General features: G+C 39.3%; 1 pseudogene; it reads right to left on the reverse strand.

The window, feature by feature from the left end:
• Positions 1-2,322: 2,322 nt before the first annotated feature.
• Positions 2,323-2,422, reverse strand: LOC127089217 (uncharacterized; annotated as a pseudogene).
• Positions 2,423-8,250: the final 5,828 nt, after the last annotated feature.

The following is an 8,250-nucleotide window of genomic DNA, read 5'->3' on the forward strand; positions in this document are numbered from 1 at the left end:
TCTTTTCTATTTACATCAGGTACCCATTTTGAAGCAAAAGTGAAAAAGGGAAGAAAAGGAGGTGTAAAAAGCAATAAAAAGGAAACAAATAACCAAGACCAAGCCCAGCCCAAAAGAAAGAGCACGTTGCCCCTGTGACGGGCGTCACAAGGGTTGTGACGAGCGTCACGCGAAGTAGCCTTGTGACGGACGTCACACATGGTGTGACGAGCGTCACACCAGTCCACTAGCTTTTTGGCGCAAGTTACGCTCTCAGAAGAATGGAAGTAACGTTGAGGACTTCGTGTCCTATTCCCAAGCCGTGTATTTAGCCATGCTGAAGACTCGTAGGGAACGGAAGGCAGTTACCAAGGCTATTATAAATAGCCATCTCCTCTCTTTGCCGAAGGACGAGTTTTTGCACGCTCAGTTTTGCGGAAGCTCTGCCAAATTTTCCTTTCACGCCTTTGCTTATTTTTCTTCCTTTCCAGCATTGTTCATTTTATTTATTTCTTTTGCAAGCTTTACTTTCTCTTTTCCCTTGCAATTTATTTTTCCCGTTTTTAGCTTTTAGATATTTTTTTCGCGTAATAGTTTCTACACCGGAAACTACTGTGCAACTTTATACCGGATTTAACCTTACGTTATATTCGAGTTTTATTTCCTTGATTTATTTTACTGCTTAATTGAAGAATCGAAGAACAAATCCTACCGGCTTGTGGTGGAGTGTTCAAGACCATTGTATTACGCATTCAGGTTCTTTAATTGTTATTTAATTTTTAATGTTTTATTCTATTGTTTATTCATATTGCCTGCCTGGAATGAGTCTGTTTATGCATGATATAAATTCTTGTTTATTTAGCATGTCTGGCTAATTTGCCTAGGTATCGGTATGTAAAGTAAGCAGAATAAAGGATCGAGACTGAGTCGGTCTATCTAAACTTAAAATCAAAATCAATCTTTTTATGGTCTCAACTTACAGGTTTAATAACAAGATTTTTTACAAAAGTAAAAGACATAAAGAAGTTAAAATCAATAGAGCGAGAGTTTGAGATTTTAACTGGACAGTGTAAGTTAGGCATTAATTCTAGATCAGGGCGAGAGCAAGTTTTAGAGTTAATTAAATTCTGACCTTTTCCAAAAAGTATTTTTAAAGATTGAATGTGAGGACGAGAGTTAAGCATTTGGATTTAATTATATAACCTAAGTCAACAGAGCGAGAGTTTGAGATAAGGGTGTTTAAAACGGTCAGTATTTTCTTAAAAAGAGTTTCTGCAACTTTATTGTTTTCAAAATATGGTTTTTGACTTAATTATAAGTGACAGCAACATTAATATGAAATCATGGTTTATTCAACAGAGCGAGAGTTTGAGATAGAACCTTTAACCAATAAAGTTAACCGAAACGATTCATTTTAAAACCAAGAAACCGACAAAGACTTGATTCCCTAGTTTTGACGAATTACATACCGATATCCGTTTTATTAATATTTAATCTAGACATTAGTTTAGCTCTTAGTTTTTCCCCAAACAATCAAACATCTTCACCTTAGATTTACGTAGTAACTTTAGATAACGGTATATCGATTCATAAGTCCCTGTGGGATCGATATCTTTTAAAACTACGCGATAGAACTGTGCACTTGCAGTTTGTATCCCATTCTCGACTCACCCAGTCGAGCGATCAAGTTTTTGGCGCCGTTGCCGGGGACTTTTATTCAATCGATATCGTAACTCTTCCGTTACGCTGTAGAGACTAAGGTTTCTTTTTCTTCTATTTTCTTTCTTTCGTTGATTTGTATGCCACGCACTCGCTCTCAAGGCGAACCGCTCTATTTACGAATCAACGATATCGAACTATATCTCCGAGTCTTACGACGAATTCGGGAATATCGTGCTGAAAACAATCTCCCTCCTATAGACCTTCCTGATCTCAAAGATTTTCCTTCTTTAACCGAGATGGCAGAACCAGCTCGTGCTCTTAGAGATTACGCCGCTCCATCGCAAGATGAACCGCATTCAAGTATTGCTCCGCCCGCAATCGAAGCAAACAACTTTGAACTTAAACCTTCGTTGTTGCAGGCTGTGCAACAGAACCAATTCTCTGGAAATCTTACCGAAGATCCAAACCTTCATTTATCCGTATTTGTCCAATACGCTGATACTGTTAAAGCTAATGGTGTCACTTCAGAGGCAATTCGACTTCGTCTTTTTCCTTTCTCATTAAGAGATAGCGCTAGAAGATGGCTTCAATCTCTTCCTTCCAACTCAGTCACCACATGGAACGAGTTGAAGAAAGTTTTTCTTGCCCGATATTTTCCACCAAGCAAAACAGCTATGTTAAGAGCCCAGATAAACGGATTTAAACAGAAAGACAACGAGTCTCTTTTCGAAGCATGGGAAAGATACAAAGACATGATGAGACTTTGCCCACACCATGGTTTGGAAGACTGGTTAGTAATTCACACATTTTATAATGGTCTCTTATACAACACAAGGTTAACAATAGACGCCGCTGCAGGTGGTGCACTAATGAACAAACCTTATGCTGATGCTTACCAGCTTATCGAGAGCATGGCCCAAAACCACTATCAGTGGGGAACCGAACGAACAACAGTGGAAAAACCTCAACCGAAAACTGGCATGTACGAGATAAGTAACCTTGATCACGTCAATGCAAAAGTGGATGCTTTGGTCCAGAAGATTGAAAGTTTAAACGTATCACCTCCAGCAGCCGTGGTTGCTATAACTCAGAATTGCGAGGTCTGTGGAATCCAAGGCCACACTCCTGCGGAATGTCAACTCTTGACTGGAATCCAAACAGAGCAAGTAAACTATGCTCAAGGAAGCCCCTATTCGAATACCTATAACCCAAATTGGAAGAACCATCCAAACTTCTCATATAAGAGTAATAATGCTTTATACGCACCTGGACAGTCTCCAAATCAAGCCCCATCTATACCTCCAGGATATCAGAAACCGAATCCTAACAATAATACCCCTAGAAAATCCAACTTGGAAATCATGATGGAAAACTTTATAGCTTCCCAACAACAAACCAACAAAGATTTCTTAAACCAGAACATACACACTGGCGAACAACTTAAACAACTAGCAAGCAAAGTAGATGCCTTGGCTACCCATAACAAAATGCTGGAAACGCAAATATCTCAAGTAGCTCAACAACAAGCACCTACCGCTGCACCAACTGGTACATTCCCTGGACAGCCCCAACCCAATCCGAGAAGCCAAGCTCATGCAATTATATTGAGAAGTGGAACGGAAGTGGAAGGACCGTCTGACCCAAGGATAGAAAACCAAAACCCTGAGAAATCCACTGAGGAAAGTGAACCTAAGGAAAAGGAAGAGAGTAATAAGGAAACCCTAGAAAAGAAGGAACCTTATGTACCTCCACCACCTTACAAACCACCTATACCTTACCCTCAAAGGCTTGTTAAAACCAAAGATGTAGGCCAATTTAGAAAATTTGTTGATCTCCTTAAACAATTAAACGTTACAATTCCGTTTACCGAAGCTATTACGCAGATGCCCTCATATGCTAAATTCTTAAAAGAAATTCTTTCTAATAAGAGGAAACTTGAGGATAGCGAAACCGTTACACTCCCTGCCGAATGTAGCGCTATAATCCAAAACATGCCCCCTAAACTCAAGGATCCGGGTAGCTTCTCTATACCCTGTCACATAGGAAAATTTGTCATCGACAAAGCCTTATGCGATTTAGGAGCCGGAATTAGCGTTATGCCCTTATCCATATGTAAGAAACTGGAGATGGGAGAATTAAGACCGACCAAAATGTCTGTGCAATTAGCAGATCGTTCCATCAAATATCCTGTAGGAATCCTTGAAAACGTTCCCGTACGCATAGGTCAGTTTTACATTCCCACTGACTTCACAATTATGGACATTAGAGAAGATGATACGACACCTATTATACTAGGAAGACCATTCTTAGCAACTGCCGGTGCAATCATAGACGTAAAACGAGGACGACTCACCTTCGAAGTAGGTGAAGAAAAAATTGAATTCATTCTTTCCCAATTCTTGAAAGCACCTGCAATAGAAGATACATGTTACTTCATGGATATCATCGATGAATGCATAAAAGAAGCAGAGTCAGGAGAAGACAAACCATCAGACTATCTTTTAGAGGATAAATCTAAACAATGCCTAGCAATAACACCAGATCCTACGCAGTGTCTTAACAAACCAACCCCTGATTTGAAAACACTTCCCAAAAATCTGAGATATGAATTCCTAGACTTAGAACTTGAACGACCTGTGATAGTTAATGCAGATCTAGGAAGACTCGAAACAGAAAAACTCCTACATATCTTAAGAAAATATCCAACTGCACTAGGATACCACATCACCGATCTTAAAGGAATAAGCCCTTCTATTTGTATGCACCGCATCATGTTAGAAGAAGACTGTAAAACCTCTAGGGAACACCAGAGAAGACTAAATCCGATCCTAAGTGAGGTAGTAAAGAAAGAAATAACCAAGTTATTAGAAGCAGGTATTATATATCCTATATCTGACAGCAAATGGGTTAGTCCTGTACACGTTGTACCCAAGAAAGGAGGCATAACCGTTATTGAAAACGAAAAAGGAGAAACTATAACTAAACGAATCGAATCGGGATGGAGAATGTGCATTGATTATAGGAAACTAAACAAAGCAACCCGAAAAGATCATTTCCCTTTACCATTCATTGACCAAATGTTAGAACGATTAGCTAAACATTCACATTTCTGTTATTTAGACGGTTATTCAGGCTTCTTTCAAATACCAATTCACCCTGATGACCAAGAAAAGACAACATTCACATGCCCTTTTGGTACCTTCGCGTATAGACGAATGCCGTTTGGTCTGTGTAATGCCCCTGCAACTTTTCAAAGATGCATGATGGCAATATTCGCCGACTTTCTCGAAAACATCATGGAAGTATTCATGGATGACTTTTCTGTATACGGACAAAGTTTCGAAGAATGCCTTGAAAACCTGGAAAGAGTTCTGGAGCGATGTGTAAAAGTAAACTTAGTACTTAATTGGGAAAAGTGCCACTTTATGGTACAAGAAGGAATTGTTTTAGGACACATCATCTCGAACAGAGGAATTGAAGTAGACAAAGCCAAAATAGAGGTAATCGAAAATCTTCAACCCCCAAGAACCGTGAGAGAAGTACGAAGCTTTTTAGGACACGCCGGTTTTTACCGACGATTCATCAAAGACTTCTCTAAGATAACTAAACCCTTAACCGGACTGTTGATGAAAGATGCTGAATTCATATTCGACGATAACTGTTTAAAAGCATTTCAAACTCTTAAACAAGCATTGATCTCCGCACCCATTATGCAGACACCAGACTGGAATGAACCATTCGAAATAATGTGCGATGCCAGTGATTATGCTGTAGGTGCTGTTTTAGGACAAAGAAAGGATAAAAAGCTTCACGTTATATATTACGCTAGCAGAACCCTGGATGAAGCGCAGATGAATTATGCCACAACCGAGAAAGAACTCCTAGCAGTGGTATTTGCGCTAGATAAATTTCGTTCTTACCTGGTAGGAGCCAAAATAATAGTTTACACTGATCACGCTGCTATCAGGTACCTTTTAACAAAAAAGGATGCTAAACCTAGACTCCTAAGATGGATCTTGTTACTACAAGAATTCGACTTAGAAATCAAGGACAAGAAAGGAACTGAAAACGTAGTAGCAGACCACCTCTCTAGACTTGAGAACCTTGAACCAGAAAGAACATCCATTAATGATGATTTCTCGTATGATAAACTCATAGCTACTTTGGAAGAGAACAACTCCGACATGCAAGTAGAAACCACCTTAGCTATATCTGTCATACCATGGTACGCTGATCTAGTCAATTATTTAGCTGCCGGAATAGTTCCACCTACTTTATCTTACCAGCAGAAGAAACGATTCTTCCACGACATAAAACACTATTACTGGGATGATCCCTTACTTTTCAAAAGAGGCCCCGATGGTATTTTCCGTCGATGTATACCCGAAGAAGAGGTAGAAAATATAATCCAACACTGTCACTCTGCGCCTTATGGTGGTCACACAAGTACATCCAAGACCTGCTCTAAAATCCTACAAGCTGGCTTTTATTGGCCAACTATATGGAAGGACGTACATGCGGCTATTAAGGAGTGTGACAGATGTCAACGCACGGGAAACATATCTAGACGTGACGAGATGCCACAAAAAGGTATTTTGGAAGTAGAGATTTTTGACGTGTGGGGGATAGACTTCATGGGACCCTTTCCATCCTCTTTCGGTAACAAATACATACTCGTGGCAGTTGACTACGTATCAAAATGGATCGAAGCTATAGCTTCTCCAACAAATGACACCCGAGTAGTAACTAGACTCTTTAAAAATATAATATTTCCGAGATTTGGCATCCCAAGAATAGTAGTCAGTGATGGTGGATCACACTTTATATCCAAGGTACTCGAAAAACTACTACTTAAATATGGAGTGAGACATAGGATAGCAACACCTTACCACCCTCAAACCAGTGGACAAGTGGAAGTATCTAACAGAGAAATCAAGCAAATACTAGAAAAAACGGTCGCCACTTCAAGGAAAGATTGGTCATTGAAATTACCAGAAGCTTTATGGGCATACCGAACTGCTTATAAAACTCCCATAGGGACGACCCCATTTAAGCTCATTTATGGAAAATCCTGTCACCTCCCGGTAGAATTAGAACATAAAGCCTATTGGGCTATTAGAAATTTAAATTTGAATTATAAAGCCGCCGGTGAAAAGAGAATCCTTGACATAAACGAATTAGAGGAACTCAGAAGAGACGCCTATGAAAATGCCAAAATCTATAAAGAAAGAACAAAACAATGGCATGACAAGCGTATATCAAGGAAAGTCTTCAAGCAAGGCGACGCAGTACTTTTATTTAACTCTAGACTAAAGTTATTCCCGGGAAAACTACGATCCAGATGGTCAGGACCTTTTCATATCACTAAAATCTTTCCCAGTGGAGCGGTAGAAATAAAAGGACAATCTACAAAACCGTTCACCGTAAACGGGCAACGTCTGAAACATTATCACTATGCGGAAACCAACGAGGATTCGCAAATTCTACACTTAGACGAAACGCCCCCAGGACTCATAGACTATATTTAACAGTTTCTTTGTCGAGCTTGCGACATTTAAACAAAGCGCTTAGTGGGAGACAACCCACAAATTAATCTGTTATTTTATTATTTTATTATTATTATCATTTCCCTATTTTTCTCTTAATTATTTCTTTTAATTTCTATTTAGTATTCATTATTGATTTATTCAAAAAGAAAAAAAAAATATATATATAATAATAATAATTCTTTTCTTCTTTCGGCATTTGGCCAAATCCTGACTTAAACTCATGTTTCTTTTCTCTAGTTAACACTAACCAGATGGGACATTTTGATCGTATGGGTATCAAGTTCAGAGGAATGGCTCAGAAACGAAAGTTTGAAGAACTAGCCGCTAGAGAGATGCTACCTAGTTTATATGCTGATGATTGGGCTATGACTGCCCTTGGACTGAGACAGAGTGTCCTGTTTTTGCTGAATCAGATAGGATGGGAGACCTCCCCTATCCTGAGACATTTCACCACCTACCGGAGACTCACACTAGAATTCCTTAGTTCATTAATCTATCTACCTAGCCATGGAAAAGGAATTAGCAGAGGTTTTATCCAGTTCAGAATGTTCAATATGGAGTACCAATTTAATATTAGAGACTTCACCAACCTTTTGGGTTTTCCTACCTCCTTTGATACATTCACTGTAAGCCAGGAAGAACTTTTTGAATATAGAGAGCTTGAACACTTTTGGGGTAAGCTGACTGGAAATGATGAGCCCGAAGAACATGAGTTTCTCTCTGGAAACATACATAACCCGGCTTTTCGCTATTTCCATAAGATCCTGACCCACACTTTATTTGGGAAGAAGCCAAATAGTACTTCAGTTTCACGTGATGAACTCTTCATCATATTTTGTGCTTCCCAGAACCGTCCAGTAAACGGTGCTACTTTTATGTTAGCTAATTTGGACCACCTTATCCAGGATGAGCGAGCACCCATTAGAATAGGCGGTTTGATCACTATGATAGGTAATGCTATTGGACTACGTCAGCCTATGCTTGACCTTAACCCTTTTGTGGCATTACTACTATGAGTATACCCTTCCTCTTCAACATTATGTTTATAGCAAACATAGGG

Source organism: Lathyrus oleraceus, chromosome 5, assembly GCF_024323335.1.
Source record: "Lathyrus oleraceus cultivar Zhongwan6 chromosome 5, CAAS_Psat_ZW6_1.0, whole genome shotgun sequence".
Taxonomy (NCBI): Eukaryota; Viridiplantae; Streptophyta; class Magnoliopsida; order Fabales; family Fabaceae; genus Lathyrus; species Lathyrus oleraceus.